At 37.0% G+C, this 12,023-nt stretch overlaps 1 pseudogene; it reads right to left on the reverse strand.

Annotated features, from left to right (window-relative positions):
• Positions 1–4,931, reverse strand: part of LOC103202468 — a 12,408-nt pseudogene extending 7,477 nt beyond the window's left edge.
• Between the last annotated feature and the right edge of the window lie 7,092 nt (positions 4,932–12,023).

Raw genomic sequence — 12,023 nt, forward strand, 5'->3', positions numbered from 1 at the left:
TCCATTGAAAGGGAGTTTCCCTAGAGGTGTGGCCTCCTTCCAATATAGATGGACATCCTTGGAAAATGAGAGATTATTCTGTGTATCTGGAGACTATTGTTCTGCCTACAACTGTCCATGAGTGAACAATCCACCATTCAGCCTGGTGGTCTTTGATTCCTCATCTGCCAGAGAGAGTCAACAACTGGTGTACTGCCTGCCATCCTTGAGCTTGTCAGTCCCTGCAGCTGTGTAAGGCAGGAAAAGCTTCCACTTTCATGTTTGATCAAGGAACTTGGTACTTGTCAATTCTATAAGTATGTGAGCAATTTTCCTAAGATCAATTTTTTTCTCTCTCTCTGTATATATATTTAAGCTTTACTGGTTTTGCTTGTTTAGAGAAGCCAGACTAACACACTGCTCAAATCGTTATTATTTCTTTTCTTCTGATGACTGTAGGCTTTTTTTTTTTTTTTTTTGCTGTTCCTTTTCTAATTTTTGGATATGTTGGGTTAAGGTATTGATTTTGACTCTTTTGTCTTTTTTGGTGTATGCTATAAATTGGCCTCTGATCACTGCTTTTGCTGCATTCCAAAGATTTTGGTATGTTGTGTTTTCATTCTTGTTTGATTCAAGGAATTTTTTAATTTCATTTTTAATTTCTTCTATTACCCAGTCATTTTCACGAAGGGTGTTATTCAGTTGCCATGTGCTTGCTCTTTTTCTGTTGATCTTGCTATTATTGATTTCAAATTTTATGCCATTGTGATCTGAGAAGATGCTTTGCAGTATTTCAATGTTTTTAAATTTATTAAAGCTTGCTCTGTGGCCTAACATATGTTCTATACTGGAGAATGTTCCATGTGCACTGGAAAAGAATATATATTATGCTGTTGTTGGGTTAAGTGCTGTTTAGATGTCTATAAGGTCAAGTTGGTGTATTGTATTGTGTAGTTCTTCTGTGTCTTTGTTGAATTTCTTTCCAGTGGTTCTATCTTTGATTAAGAGTGGCGTCTTAAAGTTTCCTACTATGACTGTGGAGTCATCTATTTGTTTTTCAATTCTGTTAAAGTCTGATATATGTATTTTGGGGCCTTTAATTGAGTGCATAGATGTTTATTATGGTTATGTCCTCTTGTTCAATCAGTCATTTAATCATTATACAATATCCTTCCTTGTCTCTTTTGGTGATTTTTGTCTTAAAGTCAATTTTATCAGAAATTAATATTACTACTCCTGCTCTTTTATGATTGCCATTTGTGTGATATATCTTTTTCCAACCTTTGATTTTTAGCCTATTTGTGTCTTTCTTTTTAAGGTGTGTCTATTGTAGACAGCACATTGATGGGTTTTGTTTTCTTATCCAGTCTGCAACTCACCGTCTCTTGAGTGGGGCATTTAATCCATTGACATTCAGTGTAATTATTGACAACTATGAATTTGTTGCTGTCATTTTGTTATATGATTTTTTTGTGGTGTTATTGATTTCTTTGTTCCATACAATTTTCTGTGCTGAGTTCATTTTGTTTATGAATTGTGTTATTGCTTCCTTCATTGCTATTGGTTTTTGTTGTTGTTGTTGTTGTTTGCCGTCGAGTCGGCCCTGACTCATAGCAACCCCTCCTTGGGTTTCCGAGGCAGTATCACTACGGAAGTAGGATTGCCCAACTTTCCTTCCAAGGAGTGGCTGGTGGGTTTGAACCTCCAGCCTTCTGGTGAGCAATCAAGTGCCTTAGGCACTATGCTACCAGAGCTCCTTGCTATTGTTTTAGTATTTGCTAAATATTTATTTGTACTATTTTTTATTTTGATGTGGAGGTTTATAATTTTTCTTTGAGGTTACCCTGTAATTTATAATTTTCTTCCCAAATTTAGAACAATCCATTCTATTTTACAGTTCCTTTGACTTCTGCACCATTTAGAAGTTCTGTAACTACAAGATTTTTTCCCTCTTTTTGGTTTGTAGTTGTCCTCGTTTGCCAATTGATGTCTCTGGTTCCCAGTTTATAATCTTGTAGGCTTATTTACTTTGGATACTTACATAACTGGGTTGGTTTCTGGGTTATGTCATCATGTGTGTTAATAGTCAGTTGTTGTTTGCTATTATTAGTTCTCTGTCCTAAGAACTCCCTTTAACATCTCTTGTAAGGTTGGTCTGGTGTGGTGGTTATGTTTGTGTGTCAACTTGGCTGTGCCTGGTTGAGTGGCTGGGCAGCTGGTGGTAGTTATTCCCCATGATGAGACTGGCAATCAGCTCCATACTGGGATCTAACACAAGCAGTTGAGTAGCTGCTTTGGGTATGTGATCTGCTTCCCATATATAAGCAGCAGGTTTGGGAATGGTCTCTAGCTTATGACATTCTTGGACTCTGCATGTAGCCATGTCATTGTTCAGCAGCCTGCCATGCTCTGCTGACTTTGGGACTTACAATGGACTTGAATTAATGACCTGCTGTGTGGTTTGGTAACATCAGGACTGTGCCTTTTTACTTGTCACCCTTGGGGTTGGCATCCTCAGCACCCAACAGCTGTCTGAGTGAAGAAAAGACTCTAGCTTCAGGAGACCAGGAGCTGGAGGCAGAGCTAAAGGCCAAGGCTGAGGGGCTTTCACCCAGCCCCTAGAACCTGGCCCTCTGAACTTGGACATCTAGCCTCCCGAACTATAAGAGAATAAACTGTTTGTTAAGGCCATTACATTTGTGGTATATTCTTGTCAGAGCAGCACTAGGTAGCCAGAACATCTGGTTTTAATAATTCCTTTAATTTCTTCTTATCTGGAAATGTCTTAATTTAACCATCATACTTGGGGGACAATTTTGCCAGGTACATAATTCTTAGTTGGAAATTTTTTTCTCTCAGGGTTTTATATGTACCATCCTATTGCCTTCTTGCCTGCATGGTTTCTGCCAAGAAATCAGAACTTAGTCTTGTTGGTTGCCCTTTGTAGGTAACTTTTCATTTTTCCCATGCTGCTTTCAGGATTCTGTCTTTGTCTTTGGTTTTCGTGAGTTTGATGATGATATGTCTTGGTGATTTTCTTTTGGGGTCTGTCTTGTTTGGGCTTCATTGTACTTCTTGAATAGGTATATTCTCATCTTTCATCATACCAGGGAAATTCTCTTCCAACAAATCTTTGACAATTTTCTCAGTGGTTTTATTTTTCTATTCCTGTTCTGGGATTCTGATTACATGTAGGTTATTCCTTTTGACAGTATCCTACATGAATCTTAGGTTTTCTTCATTTTGTTTTGATCTTTTTTCTGACTGATCCCTTTCCAAAGAAGTATTAAGGTATTTGTCTTCAGTCTCACTAGTTCTTTCTTCCATTGATTTGATTCTACTCCTTTGCCCATTCAGTGTGTTATCTATTTCTGAGAATTTAGTATTAATCTTCTGGAATTATATCTGTAAATTTTGTATCATTTCTAATTTTACATTTATTTGTCATTTTGTTCTTGTTTTGTCTCCTGTTTTTCTCTCTGTTTTCTTCAATTTTGTCAGTGTTTTCCTTGGTCTTCTTTCAGTCCTTTGAAGGTACCTAAATATAATTCTTTTCAATTCCTTATTAGGGAGTTCCAGTGCTGCTTCCTCAGGGATATGTTCTGGGTCTGCATCTTGGTCCCTTGTTTCTACTGCTTTATCTTGCTCCTTTGTGGACTGTGATGCTCTGTTGTCTCCAAGAAATTGTGACATTTTTGTGTTTATATTTAATTGGTGATTATATGTTGGAGTGAGATGCCAAAGATTTTAGTTTTCTTTGGATGTATCTGGGTAAGCAGGGTACTGTGCTAGGGTACTATGGGTACTAGGGTACTAGTGAATAGAGATTTACTAGTTGACAGCACTGATGCACTCACCACCTGCCTCTTTTCTCGTTGTCAGCCTCCTGTATGTCCGTGCTGTCTTTGGCAAGCAGAGCCTATTCTTAAGTTGCTGGAATCTGAACGAGAATGTTGTCGCTTTAAATATCCAAAATTGCCACCACTTGTAAACATTCAAAATGGCTGTGCCCTCTGCACATCCGAAAGTCTCAGCTCAGTTTATCTTCTTCTTTGCTATTTCCTTTTTCAGTTGTCAGCTACCTGTGCAGTAGTCCATGCAGCCCTTGGTAAGCAGGGCTGATTTTTAGGTTAAATCTCAGGTACTAACACCACTTGGAAATATTCAGGCTGCCTGTGCCATCAGGACAGCTGATAGTCCACAGCTCCATTTGTCTCCTTACTCACTGTTTTCATTCGGGTTCTTCTACTAGTTAGTGTTTAATCCACTTCTGTATCTTTCAAAGCTCAAGCTTCCAGCATTATCTTCCACATCTGTATCATTGTTTTTTCTTTGTTGAAGAGGGTAAATGTACCTTGTCCACCTATTCCTCCAACTTACTAGAAGCCACCCAAGGGGCTTGCTGTATCAATTTTGTAGACAGTTCTCCTTACATACATTGATATTTGCCAAATATTATTATGGCTTCACCTGCATTTTACAAATGATCTTTTCACACCCAGTTCACTTGAGATGGGATCACCAGGGTGAAGGAAAGGAATATCAGACACCAAGTATGGACAGTCTCCATAGGGGTAGTATCAGGGATGTAAATTGGTAATTTAAATATGCCATCTTGATAAAGTCCATGTGATATGAGTAATGCAGAGTGATAAGATGGCTGCACGTAGATACCTGGTAACTTCTGCTTCTCAGCCAGGGTAAATTCTGCAATAACAGAGTATTCTAGGTAGAAGGGTCCATGAGAGAGGCATGTGTGACATTTGTTGACTGTACTGCTAGGACAGGAAATGTAGGCTTAGTTATAGACAAAGCATTTTGGGGAATAGAAGGCAGATGTTTCTTTGGCTCAGTGTATGGAGGATTGGTTTCCATGTCCCCTGTTAACATCTCATCTTCACTATCATATCTTTGTGTACATAACATGTAGACATATTCCAGAAAGGGTTCATAACGTGTCCTCTGATCAAAGGAATTCAGTGGTCTGTGTCATCAAACTCCCATCCTCATCATTCATTTTACCAGCTCCCACTTTTGTGTTGTCTGTACCCTGGAAGCTGTCTTCACTTTGGTTCATCCACAGGGCAAAGTAATAGAGGAAGATCAGCTTCTCACCACCTCTCTTAGCCTCCAAGAGATATCTTATATATATATATATACTGTTGTTAAGAATATACACCAGTTCAACAATTTTTATGTGTATAATTCAGTGACATTCATTACAAAATGGTTATGCAACCATTTTCACCTCCTTTTATGAGTTGTTTCTCCCCCATTAACATAAACTCATTGTCCCCTGATTTTCTTATCTAATATTTCGAGTTGGTGTTATCAATTTGATCCCATATAGATAGATCTTAAAAAAAGCACAATACTTAAGGTAGAAATTCTTTATAAGTTTAGCTATATTACTATTTGGTTTTTCAGAAGATGTTGGGATATTTTTGGTTTAAATTTTAAATATCATCTTTGCATGATAGTTTTGGGAGTTTATCCACCCTCCATGGTTCCAGAAAGTCTGGATTCCATGAGTATTTTAATTCTGATCTGCATTTCCCCCTTTCAGATCAGCATTTTTCTACAGAATTTTTATCAAAATGTTGAGTAATGGTAGCCAGGCACCACCCAGTTCTTCTGATCTCATGGGAAAAGAGACAGTTGTTCACAGAGACAATTGGCCACACATTTCATTTCCTCCTCCTATTCCTGATTCTCCTTTTCCCTTCAAGAACTATCTTGTGTCCTATTTCACTTGAGTCATCCTGTATAAGGCAGTGACATCTATGTAAGCAAGATTTCAGACTCTCTATCTTACTGAAAATTAAAATTTTTGAAGATGCATGAAAGTTGGAAAAGAATTTATTTAGACAAGGAATGTCCAGTAATAAGTTAGAGGGAGCCCTGCCTTGGGACATAAGAGTAAATGAAGGGTAGTCCCATGATAGGATGTAAAGGTCTATGTTTGGCAGAAGGCTCTAAGAGTAGATAAAGAGATGCCAGAGGAGGAAAGTAGAATTGTATTGTTCAGGTTAGGTCTTGTTTGTACTTACCTGTCTCAAAAAAAAAAATTAAAAAAAGCTCACTGCCGTCAAATGGGTCCAGCCAGTTGACCTACTTATGCAGTGGAGCACTGATGCACCTCTGTGGATGTGATCAAGAGTCTATATTTGGTCTCCTCTAAAAAGGAAATATTTTTCCTTAGAGAAACATTATTTTAGGGGGAAAATATGCCTGCATCAGTTCCCCTAATCATGGTAGCACAATCACTATTCCCTGCCATAAACGAAAATGATGGGAAAAGAAATGGAGAAAAATAACTATATAGGATAGATTTGGAGGTAATCTAAGGAAATCTATGGCTAAATGAAAACTTTACCACTGAGTTTTGATTGACTTTCACCCACATCCACCTCCACCCTCATTATTCCTCAATATGTAAAATAAAATCTATGTTATTTCTTCATAGATTCAAATTTTATCAACCAGAGGAATAATACAGCATAGTAAATTTCTTATGGCTATTTACAGATCTATTTTTGGTCCCAAGTATGTGATAAGATGGCAGCTTCTCTCACTTGGATTATATTTGGGCTGATCTGAAAGCAAAGATAGATGAGACAACCACTAGAGTCCATTGTCAAGAAAACTGTGTGACTTTTTATTATTATGTTAGCAAGATAACAATATAATAGAATTGATGTCAAAGATAAAATTGACGTAAATTTACAAAAAGTTATTCTAGTTAACATTTTTAAGTATTGGAGAACCCAGTTTGAAACAATTGCAATATACCTAAAGCAGCCCACCAATGCAATGTCAGTGTTAATTCCAACATAACTGCAATAGGGAAAAAAAAAAAAAAAAGTATTCTGTTTCAAAACATACACTACTCTTTTATTCATGAAGAAATTCTTCTATTTGATCAAATCATAAACATATAACAGAGAGAAATTTTATTGACATTCATGAAATGAGGTAGACCAAAAATTCTACTTCTGTTGTGGTTGAAAAGGAAGTCAGATATTTGGAGCACTTCTCCTAGAAATGATACTATGAATTGCCAGGTTCTATTGGGAGCTCTGGTAGCATAGTGGCTAAGGCACTTGACTGCTAACCAGAAGGCTGGTGGTTCAAACCCACCAGCCACTCCTCAGAAGGAAGGTTGGGCAATCCTACTTTCATAGTGATACTGCCTCGGAAACCCAAGGAGGGGTCGCTATGAGTCGGGGCCGACTCGACGGCAAATAACAACAACAACAACATGGCCAGTGCCCAACATTGGTTTGAAGTGATAAGGCAGCTGAGATGGTCAACACTCCATTCACTCCATGGTGATTTCTCAATGCCTGGCTCTCTCTGGAGTTCTGAGCAACTAAATGCAATTAAATTCAGTGCCCATTTGTTAAGCATGTTTCTACGTGCCATGTAGTAGACAATTAACTCATAACTTTTCTGGGCCCAGAAACTATTGGCTTTCTCAACTTTGACGTTTGAACCACCTTATACCCCTTAGACCTTCTAAGAATATCCTGTGGCTATCATGCAAGAGAACTTAATCCCCAAAACAGAGAATTTAAGATGGAGCTGTAGTGATTTTCTAAGTTATTGATGGAGGGTTTTCGTCTGACTAAATTGATGCAGGCAATCAATATACTAGTAATCCCTATTAGCAGTGAAGACTAGAAGTAGCAATTCTTTTGGAAACAGTGTGTTTTTCAGTTGAAAACTGGTTATTCTATCAATAGACCATAAAATTGAAAATAGGAGAATGATTTAAGTTGGCAATATATAATAATAAACTTGGAATTATAATCTGTGAGAGATCACCACCCATACTTTGATTAGTGTTTTTTATTCATTTGTTTTTTTTAAATAATGGAAGATTGTAAGGGTCAGAAAGTTACAATGGAAGGGTAAATTTTGAATGGATGGATGAAGCATGAAACTAACATTTGCTGAGCAATTATTATGTGCCAGACAGTGGGCTAGACAATTACTCATTATTTCATTGAAACTTCATTGGGTCTTCCCCATATGTGACTTGCCCAAGATTACACCAGTATATAGTAGGGCTGGAATTTGAATTTGTGTCTTTCTGGACCCAAAGATCACAGGTAGAAAGAACAATTACTTAGCCTAGACCTCTAGTATTCTTGTTAAAATATCTATTTACTATTGGGAAGCTTGCAGGCCTGTAAGTACAGCTTTCCTCAGGCACTAGTTCCTAGTCTTTGGTCAATTTCTGACTCTGAGAAAGGTTTGAAAGAAATAATATTTTTTTGTAGACGCAAACCCCATATAATTTGATAGTAGACTGAATGTGAAAGGAGAAGAGGAGACACCTATATTTTCAGTGTGGTTCTGAACCTAAAGATGCAACTATCAAACCCTCTGAGAAAAATGTGGTAGACAACTTGGTGGGGCCATGGGGGAGGTTTGAACAGCTCACTTCAGATCCGTTTTTATTGTGTTCTGTCATAGGAGAATATGCATCTAAAAGCTCTTTTATGAAGTGATATACTATCAGATTTAATAAATTTTATCTCTTTCTTTTGTGTTTGCCTACTGGCTGCAGTTAGGGCCACCTGAAGAATAGTTATGGAAACAGTATAGTCTCAAATCCATTCTTCCACAGTCAAAACAAAACTGAGCCACAAAGTAGGCAACCTTTGCTGAAACTAAAGGAACTGCAAAAAAGAGGGCGGAATATAATGATGTGGGATGAGTACAACTAACAAGTCTGAAATGCAACTAATAACAAGGGCATTAAAAGTTACTTTGGGAAGAAATTTGGTAGGAATTATTGTCATGTTCTGTCTCAACAGTCCTCAGATATGAGCAAGAATTTTTTAACATACTCTGTTTCTTAATAATCCTTAAAGTTAAGAAAAATAATTAATATATCATTTGTGGTTTTCATTTTGTACTTACATTTTAGAAGGCAAAATAAAATAAAGTCACAATGTGACCAATGCATTCCAATCTATAAATGGATTGCAAATTTCATTTTAAGATATAGTAAAAACTAATGAAAAATTCCACTCTGAGTTTTCAGAAATGGAAATATATAAGAGTTTATTGAACCATATACAATGTTTCTTTGGTACTAATCACTGCCTAACTTGGAAATGAGTTCCTTTTTGTCTTTGTAATAAAATGTTACATTCAGATTGTCATCTGGGAAACATAGTGGATAATCCTGGATGAAAGAAAGCCTCATAAATGACACATGTGGATGGAGGCACTCTTCTAAATCCACCGGTTGTGTGTACTGGTTTCCCTGAACCTGTATAAAGAGCTAGTTATTTACAGGTCAGGATCACAAATCTCTGTGAGCCCTGAATAGGTGAAGGGTCAACCTTTTTCCTCTTGCCTTTGATATGGATCCTTAAGACTGTAATGGTTTCAAAGGAGAGATCCATAAAACTGTAAAGTGACAAAAACACAATATACCCCTAAGTCCCTTCTGTAAATGATATCACCTTCCATAAAACCAGCTTTCTTTACTTTGAAAATATAGTACATGGTTGGCATATTCACATAATCCAGGAATCAGTAAATCTAGGCAGCCAAACTCCATATTTCTAAAATTAAAATAATCACATTAACGAACTCTTGTACAGAAGTGATATATTAAGCACACACTACTGATTGCCTAGTGAGTGAGCAAGTCATTTACCAAGTAAACAAATGCTAGCATCATCCTTCTTAAGAGACTCTCATTATTCTTCATTTCAATTTAACTCAATACAACAGAATTCAAAAATTGAATGAAGGATTCATACGTACTCTCTTTCTGTTGCTCAGGGGTTCCATGACAGATACATGTCGCTCCGACACGTCCAACTATAATCAAGGTGGTGGAAGGAACTGTGCCGTTGGCTCACATTTCTACCCACTCTCCCCATCACACTTCCACTCCTACCTCCATCAGAGCTCACAGACTCTCCACAGTATTACAAGGAAATAGAGATGACTTTTTTGTTCCCTTTTAAAGATTTTACAGGCTAATTTGCAGCTATTTGGAGATAGCCATTTTAGTCTCGCTCATGTTGCATTTGCCTATATTAATAGTGAATGGTTATGCCTTGTGTAAAGCATGATTTAAATGAAACAGTACAAAATTTAAGGAGCCATGATAGTACAGTGATTAAAGCATTCGGCTGCTAAACAAAAGATCAGTAGTTTGAATCCATGAGCTACTTTGCTCTTCAGGAGAAATTTGTGGCAGTCATTTAAAAAGTCGCTTAACTTCTCTGAGTTTCAGTTTCCTACCTGTAAATAAGAGTTTTACCTCTGAGGTTTCTTCCTGTTCTAAAATCTAAGTTCCTAAAGATACACCTGGACCTTCTACTGTGTCTAAGATTGTAATTGTGTGCAGCTGCCTTCTGGAGTTTTAAGGCCAATTACTTCGAATTCCTCATCTCTGACTCACATTAACTACAAACCCTCAAAATCCCGTGCTCTGAGAGCCCTAAAGATTCTTGACTCTTCCCTGCTTCAGGCATGACCGTGCCTTCTCCAGTCCCAGGCAGCAACTGGGACTGTATGTGAATATTAGCTGCTTTCCCAGTGGGTTTGTCTACAAGCACACAGAACATTCTTCCCATTGCAAAAAGTCAGTATAATTGTTTGTATTAAGTTGCATATCGAAAACAAAAGACCTATTGGCATGCCCAATATTGTATTGCATATACAGTAAAATTAAACTTTTAAAACCCAACATCTAGAAAATTATTTGTAAATAAACTTATTTCAAGACAACCAGTCTTTTCACAACCTAACTGTAGAACAAACTGAAATATAGCAACATAAAAAATTACCTAAAAAATAATGCTTCAGATTTTCATAGCATCAATATCATTAAAATATATGCATTATGTTACTTTGTCCACATGAAAACCTTCTTTGGGATTATTATCCCTATTTGATAAATAAACACACTGAGTTAAGAGAAATTCTGTGATTTGGCAAAGATACACAGGGAAGTTAACAAGAAAGAGCTTTTGCCAGAACACAGGTTTCCTGACATGTAGTCTAAAACTACTTCCAGTATACATATTAGTAAATATTTAAATTGAATTAAATATCTCTAAACTTCCTCCTAGTTCAACCTGCTCTGATTCAACACCAGCCCAGGAAGTTATAGCTCTACTTTCTTTCCATGGCCATCCCCCAAAGAATTAGTCCTATGTGGATCTATCTAATTTTCTACTTTGTTTATGATTGTTTATTGTTGTTGTTATGTGCCATCGAGTCGGATCCAACACATAGCGACCCCTCCTTGGATTTCTGAGGTGGTATCACTACAGAAGTAGATTTCCCAACCTTCCTTCCGAGGAGTGTCTGGTGGGTTTGAACTGCCAGCCTTCTGGTTATCAGTCAAGTGCCTTAAGCATTACACTACCAGAGCTCCTTTATGATTGTTACTTTTATCATTTTCAAAGATGGGACATTCGCTTACCTTTAACTTAAAAAAAATTGAAAAATAATGCCATTTTTAAAAAATTCACATCATCTATTTCAAAGATATATCAAGTATTAGATACAAATTCCTTTCCTATTCAATCTTAGTTTATCAATTCCTTTTGCAGACATTATGCTACTTACTTGAGTGTCATGCAACATGAGCTCAGAACCACATAGTACATACTGTAGAACAAGATGATACTTAGAGAGGCTTTCAAAATAACCTGTGAAAAACACAAACGTGATATGCAGACATCTGGGGCTTCTTCACATGGTTGTTGGTAACCAGTTTGACAAATAAAGGATGATGAATGATTGTTGGCTAGCCTTGTATTACTTGGAGACCCGTGGGGTCAAAAGAATTCAAACTGTACAATGAAAGGTTTGTTGGGTAGAGAGTGTGGTATATTACCCACTTGCACCAATGATTTATACAATACATAAATCCATAGCACTTACTCTCCATCCACTTACACAAACTTCGTAAATGCCAATATTTATATTTTAACTTGACAAAATAATTCTAAAGCTCAGCTGTAATAATCATGAAAATATGAAAACATCTAAGAAATGTT

This window comes from Orycteropus afer, unplaced genomic scaffold (genome assembly GCF_000298275.1).
Source record: "Orycteropus afer afer isolate SDZICR_OR568_19922 unplaced genomic scaffold, OryAfe1.0 scaffold00182, whole genome shotgun sequence".
Classification (NCBI taxonomy): domain Eukaryota; kingdom Metazoa; phylum Chordata; class Mammalia; order Tubulidentata; family Orycteropodidae; genus Orycteropus; species Orycteropus afer.